Here is a 19071-nt window from a genome sequence, read left to right as displayed (position 1 = left end):
TAATCTTCATCTTCATTTAGAGCCATCATCTTCATCTGGAGTCTCATCACTGCAGAGTCCTTCTCCCAGTACACCTTCATCACACCTCATCCTCCTCTTCCTCCCACACAAACATCTAATGAGATCATTAACAGGTTCAGTCCTGACATCATGGTGTGTGTCAGTCAACAGGAAGCTTCTGGAAATCTTCATGTTTTATAGATTTACATGTAATTTACTGTTAAATGTGTAAATCTGATGTTTAGTTTTCTCTGTGGAGACGATGCTGAATGAAGGATTCTTTAGATCTGTTTTATACAGTGTACAGTTTTATTATTGATGTTTTAATACAAATCCCTGTTATAAGTCTGATTTTATTTCTTTTATTACTTCAAAAAACATGTTTTAAATAAAACTTGTAAATAAAGCAAACTGGACTCAACTTGATGGAAAATGGATCAAACACAACATTTAGAAGTTCAGTGCTTCTGTTTGCACTGAGAAAAGACATAAAGGTGTGTTTTTTTTAAATTAAAATAAGGTGTTTTAACCTCCACATGAACAGACATGAAAACGCCCGTTCAGTGGAAACTTCCTGTCTGCTGCCACCTACTGGTCATACTGGAGATTACAGCAGACTAAAACATAGTTAAGTTACGTCAACAAACCAGATATTTTCTCCAACTTCTGTTTACTCTTTATATCCTCTTCTTCATTTAAAGCCCCTGATACGTGTTCATGTCTCTGAAACCTGCTGGCAGCAACGCCTGCTTCATAAACTTTAGTGCATTAATCAGAGAGGTGCAGTGTCACAAAAAGGCTTTAAATACCATAAACATGTCTATAAACACCAGTCAGATTAGTCTGGAAAAGTTCTTTAGTTATTTACATGTTGAACAGGCTTGACAACACACACACACACACACACACACACACACACACACAGAAACTTATACCTAAGCTACGATTTTTGTCTCTTCATCCTTCCTTACAAGTTAAAAATCTGGGCGTGATTTTTTTTTACTTTTATTCCACATATTAAAAACATCACCAGAGTCCGCCCCATTCTCTCTCAGGCTAACACAGAGATGCTAATGCATGTTTTTATTACGAGAAGTATCGACGACTGTAATGCTTTCTGGTCTTTCCAAAAAGAGTATCTCAGGTTTACAACTCTTACAAAACTCAGCAGCTCGTGTCCTGACAAAGACCAGGAGGCGGGCCCATATTACACCCAGATGACTGCATTGGCCTCCAGTGTGTTTCAGGGTCGATTTTAAGGTTCTTTTAACGGTTTGTAAATGTCTTCATGGCCTTGGGCCCTCTTATCTCTCAGAACTGCTTTTACCTTACGAGCCCTCGCGATCCCTGCGCTCCTCTGGCAGCAGGCTCTTAGTGATTCCCAAAGTCAGGACACATATCCACGGAGAGGCATCATCCCAGTGGTACGGCCCCCACCTGTGGAACAGTCTGCCGGAGGACCTCGGGGGGGAGACGATGTTCATGGTTTTAAGAGCAGATTCAACACCCACCTTTTCAGTTTGGCCTTTTTTTTTTTTTTTTATTAAGTTTTAATTGGTTCATTTATTTAGTTTTGATTTTCTTTTAATTGATTATTTTTATTTTATTTTTATATACGTGTGTGTATATCTGTCTTTATAAATATTTATATATATATATATATACACACACGTGTGTATAAATATATATATATATATACACATATGTTTTAGGTTGTTTTTTTTTTTTTTGGAGGTATCTTTTTACATAATGTCTGTCTGTGTGTTTCCTTTAAGTCTGACTTTAAACTGTAAAGCGCTTTGAGTCACATATTTTGTTAGAAAAGCCTTCATGAATAAAGTTTGATTGATTGATGTAAACATGACAAAATGTGCAATGTTGTTTTCAGGAGTTTGCGTCTGAATCCCAAAGACATAAAACACCAGCATGCTAGCGCGATACCATTTTCCACTGAAACACAACTTCAGCCGTCAGACGAGGCATCAAACAAGACATTCAGACACTATGCAGCTTTGTCTCACTTATTTTGGACAAATTCACAAAGCACCAACCTGATAAGGAAGATTAAATAAGCAGGCAGGAGCAGAGTTGGGTCTAGACCAGTCTAAAGGTGGACCATTGGCTTGGTTTAGAGCAGAATCAGAACCAGCAGACATGGCAGCATTGAACTCCAGTTCAACCTGCCATCTGCCATGGTGCATCTCTGTGTTGGGTCCAGCTGGAAAACAGAACAACACTTTGGTTCCACAGCTTGTGTCAAGTGAAAGAGGAAACAGGAGGCTATAGGAGGATCCAGACTTGTTGTCAGGGGGGCACTCGTCCACCCTGGACCCCCCCAGAACCGCCCGGACAGGACAACATTATGGTGTTGCTGTGTTGACTCGTCGTCATGAAGTGAAGAAAATCCAACCAACAAGTCCATAAAGCCAAGCTTCAGCTGGATGCTGAGTGTGCTGCTGCCCCTACTGGTGCCAATGGGAACTACATCACCTGAACCCACGGGGATGACACCCACCCAGTCAGAGATCCAGCTGGAAGACACACTGTTAGTGCATGCAGTGGGAAAACACAAACATCTCTTGTCACGTCAAGTTTTCTTAAAATCAACAAAACAAACAAAAATGCTTTTTTTTTTCCAGCATCAAGATAAAACAGATCAATACGGACAGAAATACTTTATAAACTGTAACAAGAATCCTTTTTGTCCTTCTGGCTTGCCCTCCTGAAGGTATCACCACAGCGAATCATCGGCTTCCGGGAGCTTATCGGGAGCTAGGGACAATTCTAGCCTTTTGAGAACGTTTTCAATCCAGCCGTTAAGTTCAGCGTTATTTCTGGGAACTTTGTATGTAAATTCCACCGCGCTGCCTTTATGATTCATTACATTTTATGTAAGCGGACCTCATTATTGAAGCTACATGTAAACAGTGATGACTTCCTGTCAACCAACAAGATGCTCTGATTTCTTCTTCTTTTGTTTTTATGACGGTTTAGTTTAGTTTAGTTTAGTTTATTTAGGACCCCAGTTAGCTGTAGCAAGCTACAGCCATTCTTCCTGGGGTCTGGCACAATGAGGGGTTCAAGGCCAGTCAGCGACCTTTCTGTGTGGAGTTTGCATGTTCTCCCCGTGTATGCGTGGGTTCTCTCCGGGTACTCCGGCTTGGTTACTCTAAATTGCCCATAGGAATGAGTGTGAGCATGTGTGGTTGTTCGTCTCTGTGTGACCCTGCGATGGACTGGCGAGCTGTCCAGGGTGTACCCTGCCTGTCGCCCAAAGCCAGCTGGGATAGGATCCAGCTTCCCCGCCACCCAGAATTGGATTAAGCGGTTCAGAAAATGAATGAATGATATTTGATTATCTATAAAACAAATCTCCTAGTACACCTCTATCCCCACTATCAATTTGTTTACTCTATTACACATACATTTGTATTTATTATACTTTTATCACCAAACCCTTATAATTATGATTTATATAGATACCTGCACTTTTGAAAAATAGTCTTTTAATAATATTTTAAGTTTTTTTTTAGGTCAGTGATTAATTTAATGATCTTCGGTAGAGAATTTCATATTTTCATGCCACTATACATAACAGTTCTTTTCATGACATCTTATTTTGCTTTAGGCAAGCTAAAATTTCCATCTTTTGCATGTCTTGTTATATATTCATGATTTCTAGCACTAAAAGTAAGGTTATTAAATAAAATAACAGGTAGTTCTAATCCAGATGTATTTCTAATTACAACCAGCTAAGTTTCTTATGGATTGTGATGAGATTTGTCCTGAGATCACACTTCAGGACCATTCGGGCAGCTCTATTTTGTACATGTTGTAGTCTGTCTAACACATCCGTTGTGGCATTGGACCAAACGACTGGACAGTAATCTAGTTGAGATAAAATCAGTGATTGAATTATAGTTTTGAAGATGAGACAGAAAAGTTGCCTGTCTTCTTATAATTGAGATACCCCTAACCCATTTTTGCAATCATATTATTCATGTGTTTTCTCCGTGATAATTTGTCGCTCCCAGAAATTTGGTCTCATGCACATTGTTTATGGGAGAATTGTCGATATCATTGTTTAATACAGGGTTACTTTTTGACTTATGCATTGACCCAACAATCATGCTGTTTGTTTTTGATATATTTAATGCCAACTTATTTGCTTTCACCCATTTAACCACTAGTTCTTTATTTATAATACTTTCTAACTCATTATTTGTTCTTGCTGATGTATATATAGTTGAGTCATCTCCATACATAACTATCTTAGCTCTTTTGAATATGTAAGATAGATCATTTGTAAAAATTGAGAATAAAAGAGGACCCAGACAGCTCCCTTGAGGTACACCACATTGGACAATTTGATTGTCTGGAAAAGAGCCATTAAAGTATACTGTTTGTGTTCGGTTTGTTAGATAACAGTGCAGATTGTTCAAAGCCATAACAGGTAAGTTTTTCAAGTAGTAGATGGTGGTTAATTAAATCAAACACAGCTGAGAAGTCTAAGATAACAATGTCTACCAGCTTCTTCATTTCAATACTTGTAAGCCAGTCATCTGACATACTTATTAACGCTGTTGCAATAGAATCAGCTTTTCTGTAATCATGCTGAGAGTGACAGATTATGCTATTGGTTGCTAGATAGTTATTTACTTGTTCATATACTATGGTCTGTATTATTTTCCAACCAATCCGAGCAGCCAAAGGCCAGCGTGAGGTGAAACAGTTATCTTCCAGAATCAACAACAAAGTAATGAAGAAAAAAAACGGTGATAGAAAAACCAGGCCGGTCCAACAGTCCATCTCCTGGAAGTGTGAGCTGTGTGATGAAGCCCTCTGTCTGGTTCCAGACACAAACTGGTTCCCAGTGACACCAGTGACTGAGGAGGTGAGGAGAACACGACTGGAAAGAAAATGTGAATAGTTTTGGTTGTGTTTATGTTAGAAAGTTGGGATAGTTTCTCCTGATGGCCAAGGCCGGAGAGAAACATTTAAAAATGAAAAAGCTCCCACATTGTTGACCTGTGTCTTTTTTAATTCAGTTCTGTGACATGATTATGATTGTCCAGGTTGTCCTGAAAGAAAAGATGTTCATGACTTGACAGTGCATGAAAGGGTTGAGATGATACATGCATTAACAGACAGCGAGGTCAGGCGGACTAAAATAGCAATAAATGACTTGGAGTTTTAAGGGTTAAACTGGATGCAACAAGTGTATGTCTATAATCCAAAGGCACGCTTGGGTCGGCCTGGGAAGAGATGGGATGGCCTGAATATGGACCTCCATGCACACCAGCAGCTTCACGTGCTTCAACGATGAACAGCAGCAGGACTTTCATCTCATGTTCACACTACTGCTTCACCATGATGCTCTGATTTCTGCTTTTTATAGAAAAGAAAACCAACAAGACCAAAAACTGCAGCAAGTAGGACAGAAACTGTCACACCAACAGCCAGTCCAGTAGATCCACGCTGGTCTCCTCCATCCTGGTCTCCTCCATCCTGGTCTCCTCCACCCTGGTCTCCTCCATGCTGTGATGTTCCTGCAGGTGAGCATGAGGAGAGCATCAGTATCAGGGAGGTGATGAATGATTTCCTCTTCAAACTGCTGTCACACATTATCTACTGCACTCAGACCAGCTGCTTTCTACAGAGTCTCATCAACAACATGTTTAGAAAACACAAACATCTGATCTGACATGTTTCACTCTCACATCAACAACCAGGAAGCTGCTTCACCTCTGATCCAGAGACAAACACACAAACTCACCTGGTGGAGGAACAACTTCCAGATGGACGGTGGAGGAGATGGGAGAAGATGTCAAAAAGCCTCTTTGTCGTCTCTGTATGACTCTACATTCATATGTTCCTGCATCATCAGTCGTCACGTTCTTCAGAATCAGAGACACGTCTCCGTCCTTCATCTGCCTGTCCTGAAGATCCACCCGGTTCTGGAAAGATGCATGCTGCTGGTTCGATTCAAGGCGGCCGTCTCTGTAGAAAAGAACATAATCTGACCCCAGATCAGGTCTGGTCCACTCCACAGCATCAATGTGTCCATCATGTCCAGTTCTACATGGCAGAGAGACGTCGTGTCCAGGTTCAGCTGTGATGTTTGTCTGTCCTGCAGGAGGAAACATCACAGATCAGAGAAGCAGCAGAGCAGTGAGACGTCCTCAGTTATTCCAGCTGAGGAGGAAACTGATTTACAAAGTGTCAGAAGCTGACGTGACAAATGCGGTGTGAAAATCTGCTAATTGAAAGTCAAGCATGCTGAAATATGTCACTGTCAGACGTTTCAGAAGAACAGATGTCTCTGAAGCTTATTTAGTTTCTGATGAGAGATGCATTCAAGTGTTTTACTGGTTTTGCTTCCAAAATATTTCCTCTTGTCATGTCAGAAGAGTTAAGAAGTGCGAAAACCGAGGACGTTAGTTTGACTAAGGACACGTCCACCTCAGTGTTTCTGGTCCGAACCAGAGTCTGTTTGGACTAAGACGAGAGTTTTCTTCTTCACGCGGGTCTTGTCCTCTCTTCTGCTAAATACTAGAGCAGCGCCACCTCTGGTGGGAATGGGGAGATATTATTCTAATGGTTTGGCTGGTTTGACCAAAGTGCAGCGTGAACACAACCTTGGTCCACATGGATACAACTGCCTACAACTGAGCCAAGTCCCCAACCGGACCGAGTCCCCAACCGGACCAAGTCCCCAACTGGACCAAGTTTCCTAACAGGACCGAGTCCCCAACTGGACCGAGTCCCCAACCGGACCAAGTCCCCAACTGGACCAAGTTTCCTAACAGGACCGAGTCCCCAACCGGACCGAGTCCCCAACTGGACCGAGTCCCCAACCGGACCAAGTCCCCAACCAGACCGAGTCCCCAACCGGACCAAGTCCCCAACTGGACCAAGTTTCCTAACAGGACCGAGTCCCCAACCGGACCGAGTCCCCAACCGGACCAAGTCCCCAACTGGACCAAGTTTCCTAACAGGACCGAGTCCCCAACCGGACCGAGTCCCCAACCGAACCAAGTCCCCAACCGGACCAAGTCCCCAACTGGACCAAGTTTCCTAACAGGACTGAGTCCCCAACCGGACCAAGTCCCCAACCAGACCGAGTCCCCAACCGGACCAAGTCCCCAACTGGACCAAGTTTCCTAACAGGACTGAGTCCCCAACCAGACCGAGTCCCCAACCGGACCAAGTCCCCAACTGGACCAAGTTTCCTAACAGGACTGAGTCCCCAACCGGACCGAGTCCCCAACCGGACCAAGTTCCCAACCGGACCAAGTCCCCAACTGGACCAAGTTTCCTAACAGGACCGAGTCCCCAACCGGACCGAGTCCCCAACCGGACCAAGTCCCCAACCGGACCGAGTCTAGTGGACAGGGGCAGCTGGCCAATAGAGGGCGCTAGGGAGCCGCCCTCCCAGGCAGCTCCCAGAAGGAAGCATTGTTCATAAGAGTTTTACAAAAACGTCAAAATTGACATTTTTGTATTTACATAATGGATATACCCAGTGACACAGTGATAAATTGGTGTAAATTGATATTTTTTAATAGAACAAACTTTTATTTAAAATGTGTTTTTACTGTATGTCTACTGTCTCTATGCGTCAGATCCAGCTTTGGGGCGATCGAAAAATCGCCCCGAGGGGTGGGGGTTTTGCAGCACATTAGCCAATAGCATAATCATATTGCCGGCGAATTTAGTCTATCAGCGTGGTCCAAGTAGTTCTCTGAAGGACGACAATTTTATCACCCCAAGCCTGACCTTATGCAGTTGGACGACACTCAACAGACGCCATTTTCCACACGATCGTATAATGGAAACTGTAGGAACTAGCATTAACTCTGTAAGATCGCTCCTTCAAAACCCATTTGAGAGGAGAACTTTAATGGAGAAGATTCAGATAAAAGAGCTGGGCCCGGATCAACCTGACCTCACCATCAGACAGCCGGCAAGCGAGAAGGGAAAACCTTTTGTGAGAGGATTCTCCTGTAACTGGTACACCAGAAAGGCTTGGCTAGCTGGATGCAGCCATGCTAACACCTTATTTTGTTTCCCATGTTTGCTTTTTAAAACGTCTGGGACAGATCCCGCCTGGACCGTTACGGGAATGAGGGATATGAAGCATCTGTCAGAGAAAATGAAAAAATACGAAAATACCAGAGCACACATGGACAACTCCGTGAACTAGCCATGTTGGGAAGGCAGAACATAGCAGAACCATCACAGGCTGGCGGTGAGGAAACACAATGAGGAGGTGGATAAAAACAGACATGTTTTATCCAAAATAACTGACTGTGTTAAGTTTTGTGGCACCTTTGAGTTGGCCTTGGGTGGACATGACGAGACAGACTTGTCTGAAAACCCCGGTGTTTTTCGGGGGCTGGTAGACTTCGTTGCCTCCCTGGATAACGTGCTTGAGGAGCACCTGAAGACGGCAACTGGAGGAGCACCTGAAGACGGCGACTGGAGGAGCACCTGAAGACGGCGACTGGAGGAGCACCTGAAGACGGCGACTGTGTTTACAGGGACATGGAAGACGGTCCAGAACGAGCTGCTGGACTGCATGTTGTCCGTGGTGAGGAGTTACATCGTGGAGGAAGTGAAGAAGGCAGATTTTTTTGCCATTCAAGCGGATGAAACGACTGACATTTCCACCCACTGTCAGTGTGGAAATTAGCTTTGATCTAAGGTCAACTTCTGCACCTGGTAAACAATACCTGTTGGAGTGACACAAACACCAGTGGTCAGCTTGGACAGTGTATAATTAGCAACTGGTGACATGCCTGCCCATGGAAAGAAGTGTGGCTCTAGGGATGAGCCCTATATAAGTGACTGGCTTTCTCCTGAAGGAAGCCTTCCCATTGATCACACTGATGCTGTGTTAGTCTGGAATAAATGTAGTCTCTACCAGCTGCTGCCGTGTCCTCTCTGTAGCATCGATAGAAGAGAAATTATCCACAACAGATTGGCGAGCCAGCCAGGAGTCGAACCTAGAATCTTCTAATTCTAACTATACACTGTCCAAGCTGACCACTGGTGTTGATGTTACTCCTACAGATATCATTGTTTACCATCAAATCTAACTTCCACATCAGCTGGTGCTTGTACTGCGCTGCATAGATGGCAGCAACATACAGGAGTGGTTCTACGAGTTCATGAACATCCAGAATGCCTCCGCGGATACCATCAGCTCAGCGCTCCTCCAGAGGCTCCACACCGTCCTCCAGAGGCTCCACACCGTCCTCCAGAGGCTCCACACCGTCCTCCAGAGGCTCCACACCGTCCTCCAGAGGCTCCACACCGTCCTCCAGAGGTTACACACCGTCCTCCAGAGGCTACACACCGTCCTCCAGAGGCTCCACACCGTCCTCCAGAGGCTCCACACCGTCCTCCAGAGGCTACACACCGTCCTCCAGAGGCTCCACACCGTCCTCCAGAGGCTACACACCGTCCTCCAGAGGCTCCACGCCGTCCTCCAGAGGCTACACGCCGTCCTCCAGAGGCTACACGCCGTCCTCCAGAGGCTACACGCCGTCCTCCAGAGGCTACACGCCGTCCTCCAGAGGTTACACGCCGTCCTCCAGAGGTTACACGCCGTCCTCCAGAGGTTACACGCCGTCCTCCAGAGGTTACACGCCGTCCTCCAGAGGCTACACGCCGTCCTCCAGAGGCTACACGCCGTCCTCCAGAGGCTACACGCCGTCCTCCAGAGGTTACACGCCGTCCTCCAGAGGTTACACACCGTCCTCCAGAGGCTATACACCGTCCTCCAGAGGCTCCACACCGTCCTCCAGAGGTTACACACCGTCCTCCAGAGGTTACACACCGTCCTCCAGAGGTTACACACCGTCCTCCAGAGGCTCCACACCGTCCTCCAGAGGCTCCACACCGTCCTCCAGAGGCTCCACACCGTCCTCCAGAGGCTCCACACCGTCCTCCAGAGGTTACACACCGTCCTCCAGAGGTTACACACCGTCCTCCAGAGGCTCCACACCGTCCTCCAGAGGCTACACACCGTCCTCCAGAGGCTACACACCGTCCTCCAGAGGCTCCACACCGTCCTCCAGAGGCTACACACCGTCCTCCAGAGGCTCCACACCGTCCTCCAGAGGTTACACACCGTCCTCCAGAGGCTACACACCGTCCTCCAGAGGTTACACACCGTCCTCCAGAGGCTCCACACCGTCCTCCAGAGGCTACACACCGTCCTCCAGAGGCTACACACCGTCCTCCAGAGGTTACACACCGTCCTCCAGAGGCTACACACCGTCCTCCAGAGGTTACACACCGTCCTCCAGAGGTTAAACACCGTCCTCCAGAGGTTACACACCGTCCTCCAGAGGTTACACACCGTCCTCCAGAGGCTCCACACCGTCCTCCAGAGGCTACACACCGTCCTCCAGAGGTTACACACCGTCCTCCAGAGGTTACACACCGTCCTCCAGAGGTTACACACCGTCCTCCAGAGGCTACACACCGTCCTCCAGAGGTTACACACCGTCCTCCAGAGGCTACACACCGTCCTCCAGAGGCTACACACCGTCCTCCAGAGGCTACACACCGTCCTCCAGAGGTTACACACCGTCCTCCAGAGGCTACACACCGTCCTCCAGAGGTTACACACCGTCCTCCAGAGGTTAAACACCGTCCTCCAGAGGTTACACACCGTCCTCCAGAGGTTACACACCGTCCTCCAGAGGCTCCACACCGTCCTCCAGAGGCTCCACACCGTCCTCCAGAGGCTACACACCGTCCTCCAGAGGCTCCACACCGTCCTCCAGAGGTTACACACCGTCCTCCAGAGGTTACACAGCGTCCTCCAGAGGCTCCACAGCGTCCTCCAGAGGTTACACAGCGTCCTCCAGAGGTTACACAGCGTCCTCCAGAGGCTCCACACCGTCCTCCAGAGGTTACACAGCGTCCTCCAGAGGCTCCACACCGTCCTCCAGAGGCTCCACACCGTCCTCCAGAGGTTACACACCGTCCTCCAGAGGTTACACACCGTCCTCCAGAGGTTACACACCGTCCTCCAGAGGCTCCACACCGTCCTCCAGAGGCTCCACACCGTCCTCCAGAGGTTACACACCGTCCTCCAGAGGCTACACACCGTCCTCCAGAGGTTACACACCGTCCTCCAGAGGCTACACACCGTCCTCCAGAGGTTACACACCGTCCTCCAGAGGCTACACACCGTCCTCCAGAGGTTACACACCGTCCTCCAGAGGTTACACACCGTCCTCCAGAGGTTACACACCGTCCTCCAGAGGCTCCACACCGTCCTCCAGAGGCTCCACACCGTCCTCCAGAGGCTCCACACCGTCCTCCAGAGGCTCCACACCGTCCTCCAGAGGTTACACACCGTCCTCCAGAGGTTACACACCGTCCTCCAGAGGCTCCACACCGTCCTCCAGAGGCTCCACACCGTCCTCCAGAGGTTACACACCGTCCTCCAGAGGCTACACACCGTCCTCCAGAGGCTACACACCGTCCTCCAGAGGCTCCACACCGTCCTCCAGAGGCTACACACCGTCCTCCAGAGGTTACACGCCGTCCTCCAGAGGCTACACACCGTCCTCCAGAGGTTACACACCGTCCTCCAGAGGTTACACACCGTCCTCCAGAGGCTACACACCGTCCTCCAGAGGCTACACACCGTCCTCCAGAGGCTACACACCGTCCTCCAGAGGCTACACACCGTCCTCCAGAGGCTACACACCGTCCTCCAGAGGCTCCACACCGTCCTCCAGAGGCTCCACACCGTCCTCCAGAGGTTACACACCGTCCTCCAGAGGCTACACACCGTCCTCCAGAGGCTACACACCGTCCTCCAGAGGCTACACACCGTCCTCCAGAGGCTACACACCGTCCTCCAGAGGTTCCACACCGTCCTCCAGAGGTTCCACACCGTCCTCCAGAGGTTCCACACCGTCCTCCAGAGGCTACACACCGTCCTCCAGAGGCTACACACCGTCCTCCAGAGGCTACACACCGTCCTCCAGAGGCTACACACCGTCCTCCAGAGGTTCCACACCGTCCTCCAGAGGTTCCACACCGTCCTCCAGAGGTTCCACACCGTCCTCCAGAGGTTACACACCGTCCTCCAGAGGCTACACACCGTCCTCCAGAGGCTACACACCGTCCTCCAGAGGCTACACACCGTCCTCCAGAGGCTACACACCGTCCTCCAGAGGTTACACACCATCCTCCAGAGGCTCCACACCGTCCTCCAGAGGTTACACACCGTCCTCCAGAGGCTCCACACCGTCCTCCAGAGGTTACACACCGTCCTCCAGAGGCTCCACACCGTCCTCCAGAGGCTCCACACCGTCCTCCAGAGGTTACACACCGTCCTCCAGAGGCTCCACACCGTCCTCCAGAGGCTCCACACCGTCCTCCAGAGGCTCCACACCGTCCTCCAGAGGCTCCACACCGTCCTCCAGAGGTTACACACCGTCCTCCAGAGGTTACACACCGTCCTCCAGAGGTTACACACCGTCCTCCAGAGGCTACACACCGTCCTCCAGAGGCTACACACCGTCCTCCAGAGGCTACACACCGTCCTCCAGAGGCTCCACACCGTCCTCCAGAGGTTACACACCGTCCTCCAGAGGCTACACACCGTCCTCCAGAGGCTACACACCGTCCTCCAGAGGCTCCACACCGTCCTCCAGAGGCTCCACACCGTCCTCCAGAGGTTACACACCGTCCTCCAGAGGCTACACACCGTCCTCCAGAGGTTACACACCGTCCTCCAGAGGTTACACACCGTCCTCCAGAGGTTACACACCGTCCTCCAGAGGCTCCACACCGTCCTCCAGAGGCTCCACACCGTCCTCCAGAGGCTCCACACCGTCCTCCAGAGGCTCCACACCGTCCTCCAGAGGTTACACACCGTCCTCCAGAGGTTACACACCGTCCTCCAGAGGTTACACACCGTCCTCCAGAGGTTACACACCGTCCTCCAGAGGTTACACACCGTCCTCCAGAGGCTCCACACCGTCCTCCAGAGGCTCCACACCGTCCTCCAGAGGCTACACACCGTCCTCCAGAGGTTACACACCGTCCTCCAGAGGTTACACACCGTCCTCCAGAGGTTACACACCGTCCTCCAGAGGCTCCACACCGTCCTCCAGAGGTTACACACCGTCCTCCAGAGGCTCCACACCGTCCTCCAGAGGTTACACACCGTCCTCCAGAGGTTACACACCGTCCTCCAGAGGCTACACACCGTCCTCCAGAGGCTCCACACCGTCCTCCAGAGGCTCCACACCGTCCTCCAGAGGTTACACACCGTCCTCCAGAGGCTACACACCGTCCTCCAGAGGCTCCACACCGTCCTCCAGAGGCTCCACACCGTCCTCCAGAGGCTCCACACCGTCCTCCAGAGGCTCCACACCGTCCTCCAGAGGCTCCACACCGTCCTCCAGAGGCTACACACCGTCCTCCAGAGGCTACACACCGTCCTCCAGAGGCTACACACCGTCCTCCAGAGGTTACACACCGTCCTCCAGAGGCTACACACCGTCCTCCAGAGGCTCCACGCCGTCCTCCAGAGGCTACACACCGTCCTCCAGAGGCTACACACCGTCCTCCAGAGGCTACACACCGTCCTCCAGAGGTTACACACCGTCCTCCAGAGGCTACACACCGTCCTCCAGAGGCTACACACCGTCCTCCAGAGGCTACACACCGTCCTCCAGAGGTTCCACACCGTCCTCCAGAGGCTACACACCGTCCTCCAGAGGCTACACACCGTCCTCCAGAGGTTCCACACCGTCCTCCAGAGGTTACACACCGTCCTCCAGAGGCTACACACCGTCCTCCAGAGGCTACACACCGTCCTCCAGAGGCTCCACACCGTCCTCCAGAGGTTACACACAGTCCTCCAGAGGTTACACACCGTCCTCCAGAGGTTACACACCGTCCTCCAGAGGCTCCACACCGTCCTCCAGAGGTTACACACAGTCCTCCAGAGGTTACACACCGTCCTCCAGAGGCTCCACACCGTCCTCCAGAGGCTCCACACCGTCCTCCAGAGGCTCCACACCGTCCTCCAGAGGCTCCACACCGTCCTCCAGAGGCTCCACACCGTCCTCCAGAGGTTACACACCGTCCTCCAGAGGCTCCACACCGTCCTCCAGAGGTTACACACCGTCCTCCAGAGGTTACACACCGTCCTCCAGAGGCTACACACCGTCCTCCAGAGGTTACACACCGTCCTCCAGAGGCTACACACCGTCCTCCAGAGGCTACACACCGTCCTCCAGAGGTTACACACCGTCCTCCAGAGGTTACACACCGTCCTCCAGAGGCTCCACACCGTCCTCCAGAGGTTACACACCGTCCTCCAGAGGCTCCACACCGTCCTCCAGAGGCTCCACACCGTCCTCCAGAGGCTCCACACCGTCCTCCAGAGGCTCCACACCGTCCTCCAGAGGTTCCACACCGTCCTCCAGAGGTTCCACACCGTCCTCCAGAGGTTACACACCGTCCTCCAGAGGTTACACACCGTCCTCCAGAGGCTCCACACCGTCCTCCAGAGGTTCCACACCGTCCTCCAGAGGCTCCACACCGTCCTCCAGAGGTTACACACCGTCCTCCAGAGGTTACACACCGTCCTCCAGAGGCTCCACACCGTCCTCCAGAGGCTCCACACCGTCCTCCAGAGGTTACACACCGTCCTCCAGAGGTTACACACCGTCCTCCAGAGGCTCCACACCGTCCTCCAGAGGCTCCACACCGTCCTCCAGAGGCTACACACCGTCCTCCAGAGGCTCCACACCGTCCTCCAGAGGCTCCACACCGTCCTCCAGAGGCTCCACACCGTCCTCCAGAGGTTACACACCGTCCTCCAGAGGCTACACACCGTCCTCCAGAGGCTCCACACCGTCCTCCAGAGGCTCCACACCGTCCTCCAGAGGCTCCACACCGTCCTCCAGAGGCTCCACACCGTCCTCCAGAGGTTACACACCGTCCTCCAGAGGCTCCACACCGTCCTCCAGAGGTTACACACCGTCCTCCAGAGGCTCCACACCGTCCTCCAGAGGCTCCACACCGTCCTCCAGAGGCTCCACACCGTCCTCCAGAGGCTACACACCGTCCTCCAGAGGCTACACACCGTCCTCCAGAGGCTACACACCGTCCTCCAGAGGCTACACACCGTCCTCCAGAGGCTCCACACCGTCCTCCAGAGGCTCCACACCGTCCTCCAGAGGCTACACACCGTCCTCCAGAGGCTCCACACCGTCCTCCAGAGGTTACACACCGTCCTCCAGAGGCTACACACCGTCCTCCAGAGGTTACACACCGTCCTCCAGAGGTTACACACCGTCCTCCAGAGGCTCCACACCGTCCTCCAGAGGCTACACACCGTCCTCCAGAGGCTACACACCGTCCTCCAGAGGCTCCACACCGTCCTCCAGAGGTTACACACCGTCCTCCAGAGGCTACACACCGTCCTCCAGAGGTTACACACCGTCCTCCAGAGGTTACACACCGTCCTCCAGAGGTTACACACCGTCCTCCAGAGGTTACACACCGTCCTCCAGAGGCTACACACCGTCCTCCAGAGGCTACACACCGTCCTCCAGAGGTTACACACCGTCCTCCAGAGGCTACACACCGTCCTCCAGAGGCTACACACCGTCCTCCAGAGGTTACACACCGTCCTCCAGAGGCTCCACACCGTCCTCCAGAGGCTACACACCGTCCTCCAGAGGTTACACACCGTCCTCCAGAGGCTACACACCGTCCTCCAGAGGCTCCACACCGTCCTCCAGAGATCATCTCCAGGTCATCTCCATGTGTTTGTTCTGATGGAGGCACAACCTCCCATCTCTGCTGATGTGTACATGTGTTTGTTTAAACTGTTTTTGGAGGAATCAAATGATTTAATCGGTCCAGGTTCCATTGTTCATTATTTTATGTTTAAATCATTGTGACTAAATGTGTTGGAAATTCAAGCAGCTTCAGTGAGGTTAGAGACTCTTGAATGAAAGGTGTTCTAGTGTTACCTTTCTTTAGCCTACACCTGAAGCACTTTATTCCCATACTTACTGTCATTAAGGCTTCTGGAGAATATTTATGTGCTATTTTGTTTCCCACAATAACATCTGATTGGAAATCAGAATGCAAACACTGATAGTTTAATAGAGCAGATCATAGACATCACTGTTCATATTTTAGACATGATTGTAACCAAATATATTTATGATTTGTATAAAATACTTTTGTTTAAAATGGAACACTGTTAATCAGCCATTTTCCTTTTATAGATGACTACATTAAGAAGTTTTGATATTTGCTGTTATGGTGTTATTTCGTGGAATAACTAATAACTTCTAATGGGAAATATCTTAATTTACTCTTTTGCATTAGTTAATGTTTACAGTCTTTGACAACTACTGGAGGTGACTGCCCCCCCCCCCCCCCTAAAACATATCTCAGCAGCCGCCACTGCTGGTGGACGATCCTGATGTGAATGTACCCTAAAGTGCTGATCCACTGTCTGCACCAGAGGTGTCCAAAGTCGGCCCTCGAAGGCCATAGTCCTGCGGGTTATCTATGTATCCCTGCTCCAACGCAGCTGTAGAGTGTTGTTAGTTACTGTAGTAGTTCCTATAAACTTCTGTCAGAGTGTAGAGCAGAGCCGGTTCGGGTTCGGGAGGATTCCCGGTTTCCTTTTCTATTTTATCTTAAAGCTGTTCTGAAACCACATTCCTCATATTTCCACTCTGCATGCATTCTTCTTCCGTTTGTTCTTGTTGTTTGTTTGTTTGTTTGTTTGTTGTGTTTACGGCTGAAATCTGCTTGTTGTTGAGCCGGAAACATAAAAAACAGCAGCAACTCACCGCCTGCAGAAGCTGCTGGAAACTCCATCACTAAGAAGAAGAAGACATAAATCATTCTTCTGGACTTCAGGCTGCTGCTCGGTGATCCGGGTCACGCGGACCTTCCGGAGCTGTGGGGGGGCAACACGTCCTCTTCAGGGATCAAGTCCATCTCAAGTATTTGTTAAATCTCTGTCAGACCAGTTGCAGCTGTGACGCAGTAAGCCTCACCTCACCTGCCCAGGTAGAAACTCGCCATGAAGCGGCAGGTCTGGACGTGTGTGGAATCCACGCGACGTGGAGCCGTGTGAAGAAGTCTGAATATGTTTCACTGCATTGTGGGAAAAACATGAAATCTGCGCGTGCAGAGGCACCAGTCCTGTGTCACGCGCCAAAAGCCGTTTTGTTTGTTTGTTTGTTTGTGTGAAAGTCTGTTTGGTGCAGTAGCTGCTGTGTGTCTGGAGGGATCAGCTGTTTCCATCAACACACACTGGATATAAACACAACTGGCATCATTATAAACGATCCTGCTGGTTTCAGAGATACTGGTCTGGTCCGGACCAGTTGGTCCCTGCCACTGGGGGACATTTAAACCAGTGGAACATACTAAACATCAAGGCTCATTTCATTCTGCTTCATAGGAAAAGGAAAAAAGATCACCAGTAAAATCAGGGAAAGTGGTCCTGTGATGGACTGGTGACCAGTCCAGGTGGTCCTGCCTCTACTGGTGATGCTGGGATAAACTCCAGCTTCCCCACAAACCGGAACTGGACTAAGTGGGAAGAAAATGGACGAAGAAGGAACATTAGATAACGAATCATTGGTCGGTAACATTAAAACGTTAAAATCTCTTTTTTTACACATTTTTCCAACTTTTCTCGCCATGTTTCTGCTTCAACGGGGAGAAAAGCTTTAAAATGAAGAAACATTAAAACAGAAATGCTGTGAAAGAGGAACTGTCTCTGGAATGGACGTGTTGGGCAGAAATGGAAATATTTTAGCATCATTTCCACTAAAAGTATCTTTTATTTCTGCAGAAACAGAGTTTATTCAGGTTTACAAGGCCGCTCTGCATCTCCCACACGACGGGTTGCAATATTCTCTTCTGAAACAAGTTGGACAGAAATCTAATGGAAAAAAGCAGATTAATAAAATCATTCTGTAAATCTAAGATATTCCATCACTGTGATCAGACAAACTGCAGATTCTAAACTTTTGGACAGTCTGGTTTTATAAAACGGCCAGGAGGACCAGAAGGGGAGGAAACTCGTATTAAAATGATAAATAAGATTGTAGGAGTCAATTTCTTTAACTGTGTTCTAATTGGTGCTGTTAGGGGGCGCTGTATGGTTACCTGGGCAGGAGGAACACGTCACTAGTTGGGTAGATGTTTTGGCCCAGAGGGCAAATGGTTTTTGACCGCAGGGCGCGACGTGTAACTGGAACAAGAATCTTGGAAATGGAATAAAAGATGGATGAACCAGAAACTAAGGAATCAGAGTGAAATCAATCACGGTAACGCGGCGCGTCAAAACATTCTCGGGCCAAGATGTCTCAGTGGCTTTGACTTAGACGTAGCCCCTTCAAATATCTATCAGACGTTTAAATTCCAGGTGAACTTGTGTTTTTTCTGTTGCAGGAGAATCCATGAAGCATTTAGCTTTTCCTGTCGGACAGTTTCTGGGTTGTTCTAAGAGGACGTCTGTCACTAAACATCCTGCAGGCGTTTGGCATCACGTCTGCTCCGTCTTTAACCCAAATTATTATGTTACTGGGAAAACAGAAAAACCTTCCTGTACTTGTTTTAAAATGAGGAAAATAATGGAAACACTGCAGAGAAATGTGCAACTCTTTTTTTTTTATTTTATTCCTCCAGAAAAGTCATTTTATGTGATCAATAAATAACTGATTTACATGACTTGATGTTGGCTTTTAACTCAGGTTTAATGATGTCATTCTTTTCATTTAATTGTCCACTCATAATTTATCTTTATTTACTGAACCCCTTTGGGATTTATTTTTATGTTCTTCTACTCTTATTGACCAAGTCATGATTGGATGATCTCATCTGGAGTGTTATTCTTATGAAGCTCTTTCCTCATGAGAGATTGCACATGTTGGAGCCATTTTTAAGGAGCTGTAAATGTATTGTTTGTACACTAGATGGCAGCACTGGACTTTATGGTCACAACCTATTTAAGTCGGAACCTTTGTGCAGGAGACC

This window comes from Telmatherina bonti (assembly GCF_933228915.1).
Source record: "Telmatherina bonti genome assembly, chromosome: 18".
In the NCBI taxonomy this organism is placed as follows: Eukaryota; Metazoa; Chordata; class Actinopteri; order Atheriniformes; family Telmatherinidae; genus Telmatherina; species Telmatherina bonti.
The sequence above is the reverse complement of the archived record's forward strand: the minus strand, read 5'-3'. Positions refer to the sequence as shown.